General features: G+C 45.8%; 1 protein-coding gene across 4 annotated transcripts in view; it reads right to left on the bottom strand.

Annotated features, from left to right (window-relative positions):
• Window positions 1-12,279, bottom strand: part of TMEM117 (transmembrane protein 117) — a 636,987-nt gene extending 624,708 nt beyond the window's left edge. The window contains exon 1 of one of the 4 annotated variants that reach the window (XM_029616183.1): window positions 12,165-12,279. The gene's annotated coding sequence lies outside the window, so the exon portion shown is untranslated. The other 3 variants (XM_029616185.1, XM_029616186.1, XM_029616184.1) reach the window with 3 other exon arrangements.
• Window positions 12,280-15,468: the final 3,189 nt, after the last annotated feature.

The following is a 15,468-nucleotide window of genomic DNA, read 5'->3' as shown; positions in this document are numbered from 1 at the left end:
ATGTCAGCGGAAAGGGCTGAGAGATGAAGGAGACAGTGCAGTAGAAAGAGGAGGAAGAGTAGTGAAAGAAGAGTGAGTAAGTAAGATGAAGAGGTAATAAGGAGACAGGAAAAGAAGGAAGAGAAAGTATTAAAATGTCCACTGCTGAAGGAAAGAGAAAGACGAAAGGAAGGAAACACAAAGAAAAAAGGAAGGTGAACATCAGGGAGAGACAGAAAACAAAAAGAAAGATAAGAAAAGAAAAGAACAAAAAGACACTGAGCCAGAAAATCAAACCAGAGATACCAATGGTTGGAAACTATTTTCTTACCTGATAGAGAATAGTAAGAAAGTAGTTACCAGAAAGCGGTAGATGGAAGAAAGCCAGTAGAGCCTCCCCCTCCCCGCTCACGTGCTGATCTCAGATGTTTCCAGGTATATTCACTAACTCAACTCTAACTCCATCCTTTAAAGGACATGGTCACTGGTACCCCAGCATACAATAAAGTGCAGCCAGTTACTAAACCTCGGAGCTGCTGCAGAAGATGCGCGCCTTCGACAAGGTCAAATGAGACAGTACGGGAAAAACTCAGGATGAATCCAGAGGATGAGCTGCAACAAGGGGATCCTGCCCGCCGGCCCTGCAGGTCTCAATACAGGCCTTATCCCCACCCCAGAGCTGATCATGCAGGTGGTGAGAGGGGCTTGCGATCAGACTGCTCTTTCTCAACATGGGGGATAGATCCAGAGGCCACGTCTCCAGCATCCTTCCATGGCAAACCGCAACATTAAACGTGTACAGCTTAATGCAGCGCAGGCGTGGTAGAGCCAGGGCCCGTGTGTGGGCAGATGAGGCTCAGACTCTTCAAACCCTGGGTTGCTCTGCTAAATACAGTTGTGAGCTGCCAGGGCATGAAAGCACTGGAGGAACTGAGTAGATTCTTCTAAGACAAAGGCGTGCTTTTACATCTGAGCTGCCAGTGTTGCATCTTTACAGGAAGGAGAGTTATTCATTAACTGGTTAATTAATTAAAGACAGGGCAAACATGGGAAAAGATCTTTTGTTGCTGTTTTAGAGATGTATTTGCCATCCATGACTGTCAGTCACTATATATCATTACTGAAAATGTCAACAGCACTTCAGAATTGCATTTAATTTTGAGTGAGGTTTCTTATACACACTGGCACAGACAACTAGAGCCCTCCTTTGCAATGAGATAATATTGCTATGAACATCCTGAGTGTAACATTGTACTATTAATAAAGATGCTGATGCTCCGAATGCTATAGGGAGCAATCAGTTATGCACAGCAATACCTTCTCACTGTGATCATCATAACTAGTGAGAGTCTCACTATGTACAGAGAATCCGCAATAAACCTACCTTCTGTTATGGAATCACTTCCCACGTTACCCATAGCTGCTCTTCTAAATCCTGCTGCCTCTATAGCCACTACAGAACTATTGTAGTCCCTGTTTTCTCCCTGACAGGCCCAGCCAATCCTGAATCAGAGGCCTCTGATTTGCATTTATTAACATTTGTTAATTGCTTAACACAGAATAGGCCTAAGCGATTTACAATCTTTGGATAAAGCAGCAGCAGATCTTCCTAAGGAGGCCAAAGCAGGTTTCAGCATCTTCTGGTAAAGTTACCTGTTTTCTCTGGCCAGCTGCCTGCCAGCTCATTAGTTTACCATGGACTAGCCCTGATTGGCTGTAATATTAAACCCTTCTGCAGCACTAGCTTCTGCTGCTATAAAAACACAGATTCCTTGAACCTGCTCCCTGAAGCCATGTCTGGCCTGTTCCTGTGATATGTCCCTGCCTTCTTGCCTGCACAGATCCTCACTTGGTTTCTGTTGTGTTTTCCTGCTCCCTGACTGGCTCCTAAACATTTATTCATTCATTCATACTTGAAATTTCATACCTTTCACACTATGCTCAAGTTAGATAACAAATTTATAGTATAGTCAAATACAATCAATACATAAAACTAACATACAGTAATAAATACATAAGCAATAAAAATATATTCACACACAACCTAATATCAGAATTAAAACCATATTTAAATTCAGTACCTACCTCATTAAAGATCTAGTGATAAATCCATATATCCTTTTAAATGTCATGTAACCTGTCTCTACTCATTCTTGTGGGATTTCATTCCAGACAATTGGAGCATAATGGCAAAATGCTATTTGCATGGTTTCTACAAATTTTACTTTCAAAGCTGGTAGAACCTCTAATAAATCCTTCTGAAAGAACCTTAAAGTCCTTGCAGGCTAGAAACGTACCAATAAATCATTTAAGTATCTTGTTCAAAGATTTGAAAATTATACATAGGACCTTAAACTTAATCTTATTCTCCACTGGAAGTCAGTGCAGCTCCCTCACAATCAGTTTGATGTGGTCACTACATTTTCCTCCTATCAGGAGTCTGGCAGCTGTGTTCTGAAGGAGCTGCAGATACTTCAAAGTCTTCCGTATAAGACTATGATATTGGGAAATACAGTAATCGATACAATTGATCACTAAGGAGTAGATTAGAGTAGCCATATCTTTTCTAGCCAATATGGAACAAAGTTGATGAATCAAACATAAATACATAAAAACAAGATCTAGCCACTAATGAGACTTGAGACTTGTCACAAAGAGGAATCAATGATTACTCCTAATGAATGAACTATTTCCATTGGGGTCAGATCAACACCTAATATACTAGGCCAGTGTTTCTCAATCTTTTTTCTGTTGGGACACACCTGATAGATATTTCCCACATGCATGATACACTAAACATGACAGTCACAAGACTAACCCCACCCCTCAGTAATGGGTATAAAGCAGAACTAGAATATTCCCTGTACAACTCATCGTTTTTGTATGATATTCTGGTATTATCTCAATAACAGCAACACAAACTCCCTCTACTACCAGGCGCAATAGCCCTACTTACAAAACGACAGCAGTTTACCACCAATGCATGCCCTATTGAGACAACACAACAAATAAGCGGGCCAATACAGTACAGTGCGCTCCGATGGAGCGCATTGTTACCCCGCGTTTCGACGCGCGTTTTCGATGCGCTAGCTCTACCCCTTATCCAGTAAGGGGTAATAGCGCATCGAAAACGTGCATCCAACCCCCCCAAAACTATTAGTGCCCGCAACATGCAAATGCATGTTGATGGCCCTATTAGTTATTCCCGCACAATACAGAAAGTAAAATGTGCAGCCAAGCCACACATTTTACTTTCAGAAATTAGCGCCTACCCAAAGGTAGGCATTAATTTCTGCCGGCGCCGGGGAAGTGTACAGAAAAGCAGTAAAAACTGCTTTTCTGTGCGCCCTCCGACTTAATATCATGGCGATATTAAGTCGGAGGTCCTAAAGGTTTAAAATAATTTAAAAAAATAAAAATTAAAAAAAAATCGGCCCGCGGATTGAAAACCAGACGCTCAATTTTGCCAGTGTCCAGTTTCTGAACCCGTGACTGTCAGCGGGTTTGAGAACTGACGCTGGCAAAATTGAGCGTCGGCTGTCTAACTCGCTGACAGCCGCCGCTTCCGTCAAAAAAAAAGAGGTGCTAGGGATGCGCTAGTGATAAACTGATCTTATCCTACAGACATACAATATTGCACATCATCTGCATACCATAACATTCAATATTAAAACTTTCAATTGAATCTATCAGCAGTGGGAGGTATGTATTAAATAAAACTGAAAATATTACAGATCACTGATGACCTCCATCTTTGAGGTCCCTAGTGCTTTTTCCATACAAAGGTCTGAATTTTGTCTTTCAAAAAGGAGCCTACATGACCATCTGTAAGGGTGCTTTGAGGGGTTCTCTGTGAAGGCAGACTAGTTGGTTGTGGTGAAGAAACAGAAAGATAATAGCAGCACAAGCCAAGGCTGTGGAAATGCCAAAGGTTTAGTATATCAAAGGTCAGCATTAAGTTTAGTTTCTGTCTTCTGGGCTTAACTTACAAGAAATCATATGACTTACAAGAATTAAGTCTTATTAGCATATATGAGATAAAATAATACTACCAACCAGCTGGAAAATGTTAACCAAATATATAAACTAACTCACTGGTGTAAAGTTTAGGGGCGATGAAATATATAAAACTGACTGTAATGGCTTGGGAAATCTGAGATATGGTTTACTCTACATTGAACATAAGAAATTGCCATGCTGGGTCAGACCAAGGGTCCATCAAGCCCAGCATCCAGCCCATAAATCCAGAGGCCAAACCAGGCCACAAGAACCTGGCAAGTACCCAAACACCAAGAAAAGGTAAGCTGCATTGCTCTTTTATTATAAGATATCCTATAGTAAAAATTAAAGAGTTTTCTCTTACTGGTTGTTGGTATTCAGTGCTTACTAGCACCTCATACACAACCAAGCCAATTGTTCTGAAGTGCTATATTGAAATGTCATAGTCAAGGGTACTGAATATGGTGGCTAAATCCAATAAGGCAAGCAGGGAGTTGTCTCCCTGATCTGCCTGTATTCATATTCTGTTGACCAATAATAAAAAGACTGTCTCTGTTCCATAACTTTTATGTAAACCCAATTTATATGGGTGCAGGACATCCAATGCCTCAATAAATTCTGATAACTTATTGCATACCAATTTTTCTAATCACTTTCCTTGGAAAAGTAAGGTTAGATACCAGGTGATAGTTTTCCACCACTCTAGGACTGGATCCTTGTTTGGGTTTTGTTTTTTTTTTATAACTGCCTATTCCTGGAGAAATTCTGTGATGCACAATTGTGCAGAATTCCCTGCCTGCACAGAATTCGTTACCCCAGAGATGTAGACGTAGGGACCAGAAATCCGCAGAAGCAGCAATGGCAGTGGAGGCCTGTGTGGGCCAGAAGGGAGGAAGGAACGGCACTGGTTTGAGATGGAAATGAGAGAGGAGCAGCAGCAGCAGGCTGGCCTCCATGGATCAGAAGAGAGCTGGGAGAGTTGGCATTAGCCCATGAAGGCCGGAAAAGACGAGTCTGCAGCGTCTACCTTGGCCTGCATGAACCAAGCATGGACAGAGCTGTGGGGATTCAGTGGATCCTGAATGAGCAAGGTAGACCGCGACCTTGGTGGAAGGTAATGAGAAAGCTGAGGGTCTTGCTGAAGAGGAGCTGACAGCGAGAAAGCCAGGAGGGTTTTTCTGGGGTGAGGGAGAAAACTAGAGGAGGGGGAGCTCTCTTTTTCTGCCTCTCCCAGGAATCAATCCTAAGGGGGCAGACAGAGAAACTGGAGGTCTTGCTGGGGAGAGGGGGGCATTCAGAAAGACAATTAGATTATCTTGCCTGGAGAGCTGGGGGGACAGAGAGAGGCCAGGGAGGGGTTCAAGCCTTGTGGGGGGAGGGGGGAAGGGATGAGAGAGGAGTTAGCCATTGGGGGAAGATGGGTAGCAAGTGAACTAGGGAGCTGACCCAAGAGAACGGAGAGATCAAACATGGGGAAGGCATTCAAGCCATAATGGGGAGACAGCTGGAGAGGGTCATTGAGCCCGGGGGCTAGGAGAGCAATCTAGAGGGAGAAGGCCTTATGATGGGAAAAATATGCACACACATTAAAAATCCTGAATCCTTGAGTAACAACTTTTATCTGTATTGCATTATAAATTACTCAAAGAAGCGATTATATTTTTTTATCTGAACAAATAGAGTCTGCAGAATTTTAAAATATTGTGTGCAGAATTTGTAAATGTTTTGCAAAGAATTCCCTTAGAAGTAACAGCCTCTTTTAGGACTGGCTGTAGTTCTTTTTCTAAACTCAGGTTTACACTTTGTTTTTTTCTATTATCTTTGATGGAATTAGATCTAGCTTAAAAGTTGTCATTCTGAGTTTCTATCTCATTAACAGAGACAATTCTAAAATTTACTAAGAACTTCTCTTTTGACAAAAAGCAGAGTTCTGTCATGCCAGTATAAAATCAGTAGTAGGCTTAGCACCTTCTTTCCTCTCAACTGTCTTAATACCTAACATCCTTGTGAAACATCTACTATAGAGGCCTTATTACGGTATATTTGTATGTATTGCATGCAGGAAAACACAGAAAGGATGGGATCTAATAAGAGTTTATGCAACAGCCAAGGTAGAAACTTGGAGCTTAGGATCACCATGGGTAGACTTGCTCTTTTTCTGAGTGTGCACTGCCATGTCTGTACTTTGTACATGTCATTTTATAAAAATCTGGGCAAACAGAACCAGTTGCTTCTCTTCCTTTAATATGCAGCCCTCTGGTTCAACCTATTTTGTTTATAAAACAAAAATGACAATACACTTCCAAAATATGTGCACAGAGCATCTGAAACAGACGAGGCTGCATCCAGCAAGTATTTAAAAAAAGAAAGAAAAAATCACTGGTAAGTATGACCAATTTATTGCACTAGCCACATTCTGACAGCAGCTATAAGCTAAACAGCGTGTCACCGACTGACTTTACCATTAAACTTTCAGATTGTTGCTGTCATGTGATAAAGGAGAGCCAGAGATTTTAACAGCAAATTTACTCAATCTACCTAAGCAATAGGCAATGTTGGTTCAAAGAAGTCCTGCTACCAAGAACGGCAGCTTCTGCATTAAAAATAAACTAGAACGTTGTGTAAACCCTCTTGTCACAGTGGAAGATGATACTCCTGGTTGGCAATAAATCAGCCACTTGAGCAACAAGGCCAGTCTTATAATTTGCAACCTAGAGATATTTTATGTGCTGTGTAAATTATATATTTACTTGCCAAAATTGTAATCAGTTTTATATAATATAGATATAAAAAGAGAAAACCCAAATTCCTCAGATATAGTAATTCACGAAGACTGAGCAGGCATGTTGGGATACATCTGGGCAAGCATGCTGGCTGGTTCACGCCCTCCTCACACTCACCTTCAACGCTTCCTCCTCGCAATGTGGGGTAGTGTAAAGGCTGCGTTTACCCCACACCCCCTCCCCCACCTCCCACTTCCCAAATACTGCACAATTTACATAACTTCTTCCGAAAAGCAGATTTTATTGATTGGACAAAGATGGCCGCAGCCCATAGACATTGAATAATCAGCAATTAGCAAACATATCAATAACATCATCATAACTGTACAAAACTCCATAACAACTCGCAACTAAATTAGTGACCAGCGAGCCCCCCCGCTTCTATGTGGTAAGTATAAAAGTCAGCTGAGGCGGGCGCACACCCCTTGGCCGTATAAGCCGTGGAGCTGTCCTTTGACACCTGGCCGTTAAAGCCATAGCGTCCGGCGACCCGACCGTGGAAGTCGGGAATGTTTGTTCTAATCGCCCCAGCATTTCCTTCTTCTTCCCTCTTGGCCGTTGAAGCGTCGAGGGACTACGCCGGATCTGTTAGGCCGCTTGCCCAGTCCGAACCGCCTGTTCGATCCTACCTAAATGCGGGGGGGGGGGGGATTTGTCGCTTCTGCCAGTCACCATGCCATGCCATGCAACGCCAAGGGCTGCGACAGGACCAGAGGATCTGGCCCTCTAATCTGGATCTAGCTACCCTTATAGATGCGAGGGTGGGAGGGGATGAAGCTGCTCTGTGCCTGGCCGAAAAGGAAGGGCCGCCCACGCTGGCTCTCCCTTTTCTACCTGCCCCCACACACCCCCCCACCCCCACCCCTCCCCTGGCCCCTGCCTAGCCCTGCCTACCTTGCCTTCCACGCCCCCATTGTGTCCTGCTTCCTTAGCTGAGTCGCAGGCTCTCAATGTGGGGCAGTGTAAAGGTTGCGTTTAACCCCCCCACCCACCTCCCACTTCCCAAATACTGCACAATTTACGTAACTTCTTCCGAAAAGCAGATTTTATTGATTGGACAAAGATGGCCGCAGCCCATAGACATTGAATAATCAGCAATTAGCAAACATATCAATGACGTCATCATAACTGTACAAAACTCCATAACAACTCGTAACTAAATTAGTGACCAGCGAACCCCCCGCTTCTATGTGGTAAGTATAAAATCAGCTGAGGCGGGTGCACACCCCTTGGCCGTATAAGCCATGGAGCTGTCCTTTGACACTTGGCCGTTAAAGCCATAGCGTCCGGCCACCCGACCGTGGAAGTCAGGAACGTTTGTTCTAATCGTCTCAGCATTTCCTTCTTCTTCCCTCTTGGCCGTTGAAGCGTCGAGGGACTGCGCCGGATCTGTTAGGCCGCTTGCCCAGTCCAAAATGCCTGTTCGATCCTCCTAAATGCGAGTCACCATGCCACGGTTCTCCGGTAGCGACACTGCTTACCGGGGACCCCCCCAACAACCCACCCAGGCTGCGGCCATAAGGTGCAACACCACTTGAACCTGCAGATCAGAATTAAAATGTCCGAGCCGACGTCAGATAGATGTACACCATCAGGTCGAAAACATCCCTGGACTCATTTATAAATTCGTGTGTAACAGACAAACCAAAGACACGCATTAATTTTCCCATCCCTTTGTTAATCTTTTCCTAACCTTTTCCATCGCTGAATGAGAGCGCTCACCTCTCCATATTCTGCGAGGGGTGATGCAGGACCAGACCATCACCGACTGCGGGAACATGTTATGCAATACCATTAAATCTTTCTGCATTTTTTGGGTGAGAGCGACGCTTTTGGTACGGGGCATATCATTGCCGCTGAGATGTATGCCGACTGCCGAAGGAGTGTCAGGGTTGCGATTGCGTAGCTCCAACACAGTCGGTAATAACTGGTCCCACAACATCCCTTTCCAAATCAAAAACAGTCGCTGAGGTGCCATCCCTAGGTGCACCCCTGTCGGGCATTGCAGGGCCCTCCTATGTGCCCAATCATCCACGCAAATGACATCCTCCACCCACGATCTGCGCAAATTAAAGCAAGAGAAAAGAAACACATGAAGCGGGGAGGGTCGATAATCCCGGCTACCTGCTACCTGTAAAATAACCCGGCAGCCTCACATATCTCCTGAACCTTCCAGAGCGCCAACTGCCAATTGCCATGACCTCGCCAAACTAGCTGCCGCTGTCGCCACCCCTATGCAGAAGGAGTGCGACGAATAGCCCTCTGTGCCCAGACCCAAGGATTTTAAAGCCATTGCAATCCAGACAAAACTGGTATCTCATTAATGGTACCCCAGACGCGTGTACCAACAGAGGACCTCCGTATGTTGTACACCGTATCTGCCAATATGCTATCGAGCAATGAACTGGGCAAGTGGGCTCGCCATACCATTCACGGAGGGTGATATTCACTCCTTCTCTCAATTGATCTGTTTTGGACCTGTGAATGTGAGGGGTCAGTTTTCCTTCTTCAAGCCTTGTATCTAGCATCTCCCGAAACGCTAGGAGGTAGCTCTTCCGTGTGTTCACTGACAAGGACCGCAAAATCATGCTCCAAAGTTCGGAGGGCCAAGTAGCCACACCATCTCGGGTGTGGGGGTCGGGTAACAGTCTGCCATTGGTGCTAGGCTGTGAAATGTTGTGAACTGCAAGTGGGAGAGAGAGTCAGTAATGTTATTGAGTCTACCTGGGACATGGGCTGCTCTAAAGGTGATATTGAAGCGCAAGCACGTGAGCATCAAATGCCAGATGAGAGCATTCGATTCAAAAGTGCGTGCAGACAGTACATTAATCACTTGCACCGCAGCCATGTTGTCAGATCTGAACACAATGTGAGACCCCACAAGTGACTCTCCCCAGATAAGAAGGGCAACCACAATTGGGAATAACTCGAGGAATGTTAAGTCCTTGGTGACTTTGTGCCGGCACCACAGATGTGGCCACCGCTCAGCGCACCAAGTTCCCTGGAAATAAATCCTGAATCAAACGCCTCCTGCCGCATCTGTGAATAACTCCAGCTCACTGTTCTGCCTAGGGGTCCTGCCACAATGCAATGCCATTGAAGTCCTTTCCAAAGGTCTCCCACACAACCAGGTCACTCTTAATTGCACTGGAAACCCTTAGACGGTGGTGTTTTTTCACGCACCCCAGCCGTAGCAAGTGATAACCTGCGTAAAAAAGGCCCTGCCCATAGGAATCACCCTTGAAGCGAAAGTAACCCGATCAGGGACTGGAACTGCCTCAAGGTGGCCTTCTTAAGGCAGCGCATTTCAGAGATTGCCTCCCTAAGCTTAAACACTTTATCCTCAGGCAACCTGGACCGCAGGGCCACCTCATCCAGCTCAATCCCGAGGGAGGTAATTGTGGTAGCTGGTCCCTCCGTTTTCTCTTCAGCTAACGGGACACCGAAGTGTCTAGCTACCTCTTTTGTGATGACCAGTAGGTTAAAGCAGTCAGCGCCGTTCCTCCCCACCAACAGGAAATCGAGGTAGTGCACTATCTGCCTTCTATCCGCATGCTGTTCGATTACCCAATGCAAAATGAACTAAATAATTCAAACAATGCCCCAGAGATTGAACAGCCCATCAGTATGCAGCGGTCAATATAAAACTGCCCCTTGAAATGAAAACCCAGCAAGTGGAAAGAGTCCGGGTGCACCGGCAGAAGGCGAAATGCAGACTCTATGTCTACCTTAGCCATGTGCATGCCGGATCCTGCCTCCTTGATCATCTGAATTGCCGCTCCTATGCTCCTGACATCGTTTTGCCGTACAAAATGATTCGAGTGCAGGAGGTTGCTCCCGGACACCCGCTGGACTTTTGGCAAGTCTTGTGGGGGTCAGGAGGCCCCCCCAAGCTGGCCAAAAGTCCCTGGGGGTCCAGCGGGGGTCCAGGAGCAATCTCCTACGCTCCTGATGTCGTTTTGCCGTACAAAATGGCGCCGGTCATACACTGTATGGCCGGCGCCATTTTGTACGGCAAAACGATTCGAGTGCAGGAGGTCGCTCCCGGAAACCTGCTGGACTTTTGGCAAGTCTTGTGGGGTCAGGAGGCCCCCCCAAGCTGGCCAAAAGTCCCTGGGGGTCCAGCGGGGGTCCGGGAGCGATCTCCTACGCTCCTGACGTCAGGGGACAAAAAACAAAATGGCGCCGGCGCTACCTTTGCCCTGTCATATGACAGGGCAAAGGTAGCGCTGGCGCCATTTCTACAACGCACCGGAGGCCCGAGAGTAAATGATCACACTGGGACCCCCCCTCTGGACCCCAGGTAATTTAAGGCATTTTGGGGGGGTTCGGGAGGGTGGGGGATTTATTTTAAAGGGTCAGGGTGGGTTTTAGGGATGTTTTAGTGTGCCGGTTTTCCCGCCCTCCCCCGATTTACGATTTACACGATATTTAAAAAAACAAAACCGCGACAATCCGATTCCCTCCCCCCCCCCAGCCGAAATCGATCGTTAAGACGATCGATCACACGATTCACATCTCTAATAAACAGTAATAAATAAGCGGAAAAGACAATTACCATGGGGCCGCTGGCCCTATAAACAAATACTTTAGATGCAATAAAAGTTAAACACATAGATTTGAGGGCCGCTGGCCCTTAAACATAAACAATAATAATACAATTAAACGTATAATAATAAATACAGGACCGCTGGCCCTTTAAGGATATAGAATTAAATACCTTTGCTTAACTGTTCAGCTTGGTTCACCAACAAGCTGCAGGCTCCAGCTAAAGCAAGGAGGAAAGAACACCATGCCTGGCTACCTGATTTCCAAAGTGAAACTAAAGGGAAAAATTCTGCCGGCTGTGCTAGTGGACTGGCTGCACCCCATGCTGTGCCCAGCAGAAAGAAAGGGGAGTGCCCTGTTTTTCCAAGGCTGATTCAGGAAAGACTCTGCCCTAACACAAAAGGAAAAAGCTGAAATGCTGTACCCGGTTGCTCCCAGCCCTGCCATGCCTGGCAGGAACATTAACCACTGAAATGCTGCCTAAGCTCCTGAAATGTATTCAATGTTACTTCTGCCGAACTCCCCCCTCCCCTCCTGAGTCTTAAGCTTCCTCCTTCACATGAACTGCAAAACGCTACAATTGTTTCTAAATGCTGCCCGAGCCTGGCAGAAAATTGCAGAGCCCCAGCATGGGTCTGGCCAGGACAGAACCTTAAACTTACTCAGCCACCTGAACTGCAAAATGCTACTATGTTTTCAATGCTGCACAAGGGAAGACGAAGCCCTGATGATGAAGCTGCTCTGTGCCTGGCCGAAAAGGGAGGGCCGCCCACGCTGGCTCTCCCTTTTCTACCTGCCCCCACAACCCCCCCTCCCCTGGCCCCTGGCCCCTGGCCCCTGTCTAGCCCTGCCTACCTTGCCTTCCACGCCCCCATTGTGTCCTGCTTCCTTAGCTTCCGCAGCAGCGGCTCCTCCAGGGTGCAGCAACCCGCGTCCTCTCTCTCCGGGATCTGACCTCACATGATCTGATTTATTCTATCTTCCTGCATGCAAGGAGAAAAAAAAAAAACCCGCTCGGAAGGAATCATTTTCAGAAGAAGTCACGGGGAGCGCTCAGCTGCCTTGTGACCTAGAGCGACACCGGCAGGATGACAAGCCAAGCTTCGGTCTGCCGGCGTCATCTCACGCCATCGGTCCCTCAGGGCATGTAGGCATGCAACTGCCCTCTGACACTACTAAAGATGAAGCGACAAGGGGTGGCGAATAGACTAGTGCCTCAAGATCTGTCCCTAACCCACAGCCTAGCGCACGACCGACTCACTTAAATCTGCTGTTTCTTTAAGCTCTGACGAGCGAAAATGATCACGTGACGCACCGTGCTCGGAGGGCAGAAGATTAAAGAAGCTTAGGCGGTGAGATGGACGGGCAAACTAACTTGAGCAGCCGAAAAAAAATTAACAGCCAGTATAAACTTGTAATCTATTTATTTTGCATACATGCTCGTACTGCAGTGAAGATGTAAAGAAAAGATATAGAATTAAGTGCTAAGCTAGGAAATCTACTATGTATTGGTGTAACGGTGGATCACTATAAATTGCTATGCTGCAACTGCAAGCACATCAGTTACAGATGTTAAGCAGGGAAATGCATTTTTGTCATTAAACTTCTTGCTGATACCTTATATAGAAGCTGCACAAAGTAGAACTCTAAAACTCATAAATAGACCGGGCTGAGCAAGCAAATAGAGTGACGAGCGCCAAACCTTTAGAAGAGAACATGCATTCCCGGAGCTACAAGGTGGGGAGGCCCGAGGTCGCTATAGCAACTCCCAGCTGACTCTGGGCTCCTGTACCAAGGTTGCAAAGGAGGGCTGCTTGCATTACCCGAAATCATTTACATTAAAAGCAAACAAATTAAACAACATAATAAAAGTGTTGCTTTACAGTTAGGGCAAAGTAAGTCCAATGCCTATTGATAGAAGTAGACTTTTTTTTTTTTTTTTTTACAAACATAGGTCTAGATTTATCAAAATGTGGTAAGTACCGCATGTGATAGCAAAAGGGGAAGTTTATTGCAATCTGAAGAGCTAAGTTAGTGCAAATTGTGATAACATTATCAGACTTTGTGATATGTGCCAGACCTGTTGTATTTCCTGCATACAACAACTGGGGGGGGGGGGGGGGGGGGAGAGAGAGATAGACTGAGAGCCTGGACGTAATGGCATCTCCCTAGATAGGTATTTGTATCCCTATGGTAGGCCCACCTAGATACTCGAGGTGAGGTTTAGGTATTAGTGTAGGGGGTTAGGGGCCACTTTGACATTCAAAGCGAGACGTACGAACAGAACAGTGCACTCTTGTAATGATTTGATGTCCTTCAGAGTGAGGAAACTCACCCAAAAATTAGATTTGTACAATGTTCTCTCCACCTAGCTTGATGTTACCCAGGTAGAGAGTCCATCAAGCTAGATGGAGAGAACATTGCCCAAATCTCATCTTTGAGTGAGTTTCCTCACTTCGAAGGTCATCAAATCTTCACAAGAGATCACTGTTCTGTTCGTACGTCTCGCTTTGAATATCAAAGTGGCCCCTAACCCCCTACACTAATACCTAAACCTCACCTCGCGTTACTAAGTAGGCCTACCATAGGGATACAAATACCTATCTAGGGAATGACATTATTCTCACTCTCTCTTCGCAGACAGGCAAACCCAGCCCAATCCCTAACTCCTCCTATTTTCCAAATTGGCAGCGCACCATACAATATGGTGCTTTCGCAAGCGATAAGCCCTTAGCGCATTTTGATAAATGACCCCCAAAGGGAGCCATTTATCAAAGTGCTATATAGCGTTTTCGCATGCAAAAAACACCTTTAACACATGCAAAAACGCCATAACGCCATAACGCATAGTGCAATGCAATGCAAATTAGAAAAAGGGGAGGAGTTTTGGATCTGTAGCCAAGTGGGCCGGCTTCATAATTTGATTTTAACTAAATCTTTTTCATTTGTGTTAGGCCTTGTGCTTTATTTTGTTTTTGCAAATACTGTTTTTAGTATTTTAAGCTTCTGGAGAGCCAGCCTAACTATCAGGGCCCTCATGAGAGAGAGAGACTGCCTAGCCATAATGTGCTCATACTAGGTAGGTATTTATTAGGGATGTGCAGACAAAAAGTTTATGTTCATAAGTCCATAAGTCGAAAAGGGGGGGTCAATTTCGGTCAATATGGACATATGGAGAATTCCATAAGTTGAGTCTATGTCCATACGTGCACCGGTTCCCTAAATAAAAATTTAAACCCCTCACCCTCCTTAATCCCCCCCCCAAGACTTACCAAAACTCCCTGGTGGTCCAGCGGGGAGTCAGGAAGCCATTCCTCTATTCCTTTGCGAGGAGCACGTGACGTCCGCATCACGTCGGAGTGACACGGCCGTCACGTGGTCCACCGCGGTTCCGCTCCCGGACCCCTCGTTGGACACAAACGGAACTTTTGGCCAGCTTGGGGGGGCATCCTGACCCCCCCAAGCTGGCCAAAAGTTCCGTTTGTGTCCAACGAGGGGTCCGGGAGCGGAACCAGCTTGGGGGGGTCAGGAGCACGTGACGTCCGCGTCACGTCGGAGTGACGTGGCCGTCACGTGGTCCACCGCGGATGTCACGTGCTCCTCGCAAAGGAATAGAGGAATGGCTTCCTGACGCTGGACCACCAGGGAGTTTTGGTAAGTCTTGGGGGGGATTAAGGAGGGTGAGGGGTTTAAATTTTTATTTAGGATCAACGATCGCGATTTCCAACGTATTCAACATAGCTATGTTGAATAAGTTGGAAATCCGATCGTTTTCGCCTCATCACTTTTTTAAGTTAAAAAAAAAAATAAGTAGCGTTTACATATAAGTTCAAAATGAATGCACACCCCTAGTATTTATATCTCTATAGGAAGCCCACCTAGTTACTGGAGGTGAGGTATAGGTATTAGTGTAGGGGTTAGGGGCCACTTTGACATGCAGAGTGAGACATACGTACAGACCAGTTCACTCTTGTGAAGATTTGATTACCTTCGGAGTGAGGAAACTCACCCAAAGATGAGATTTGTGCAATGTTCTCTCAACCTAGCTTGATGGACTCTCTATCTGGGTAGCCTATTACCATAAAACATGCCCCTTTTGCTATCACATGCAATATTTAGTGCATTTTGATAAATCCAGGCCATAGTTAAGAAAAATCAT

Source organism: Rhinatrema bivittatum, chromosome 9, assembly GCF_901001135.1.
Source record: "Rhinatrema bivittatum chromosome 9, aRhiBiv1.1, whole genome shotgun sequence".
Lineage (NCBI taxonomy): Eukaryota > Metazoa > Chordata > Amphibia > Gymnophiona > Rhinatrematidae > Rhinatrema > Rhinatrema bivittatum.
Note: the sequence above shows the minus strand (reverse complement) of the source record. Positions and strands in the feature narration are given on the sequence as shown.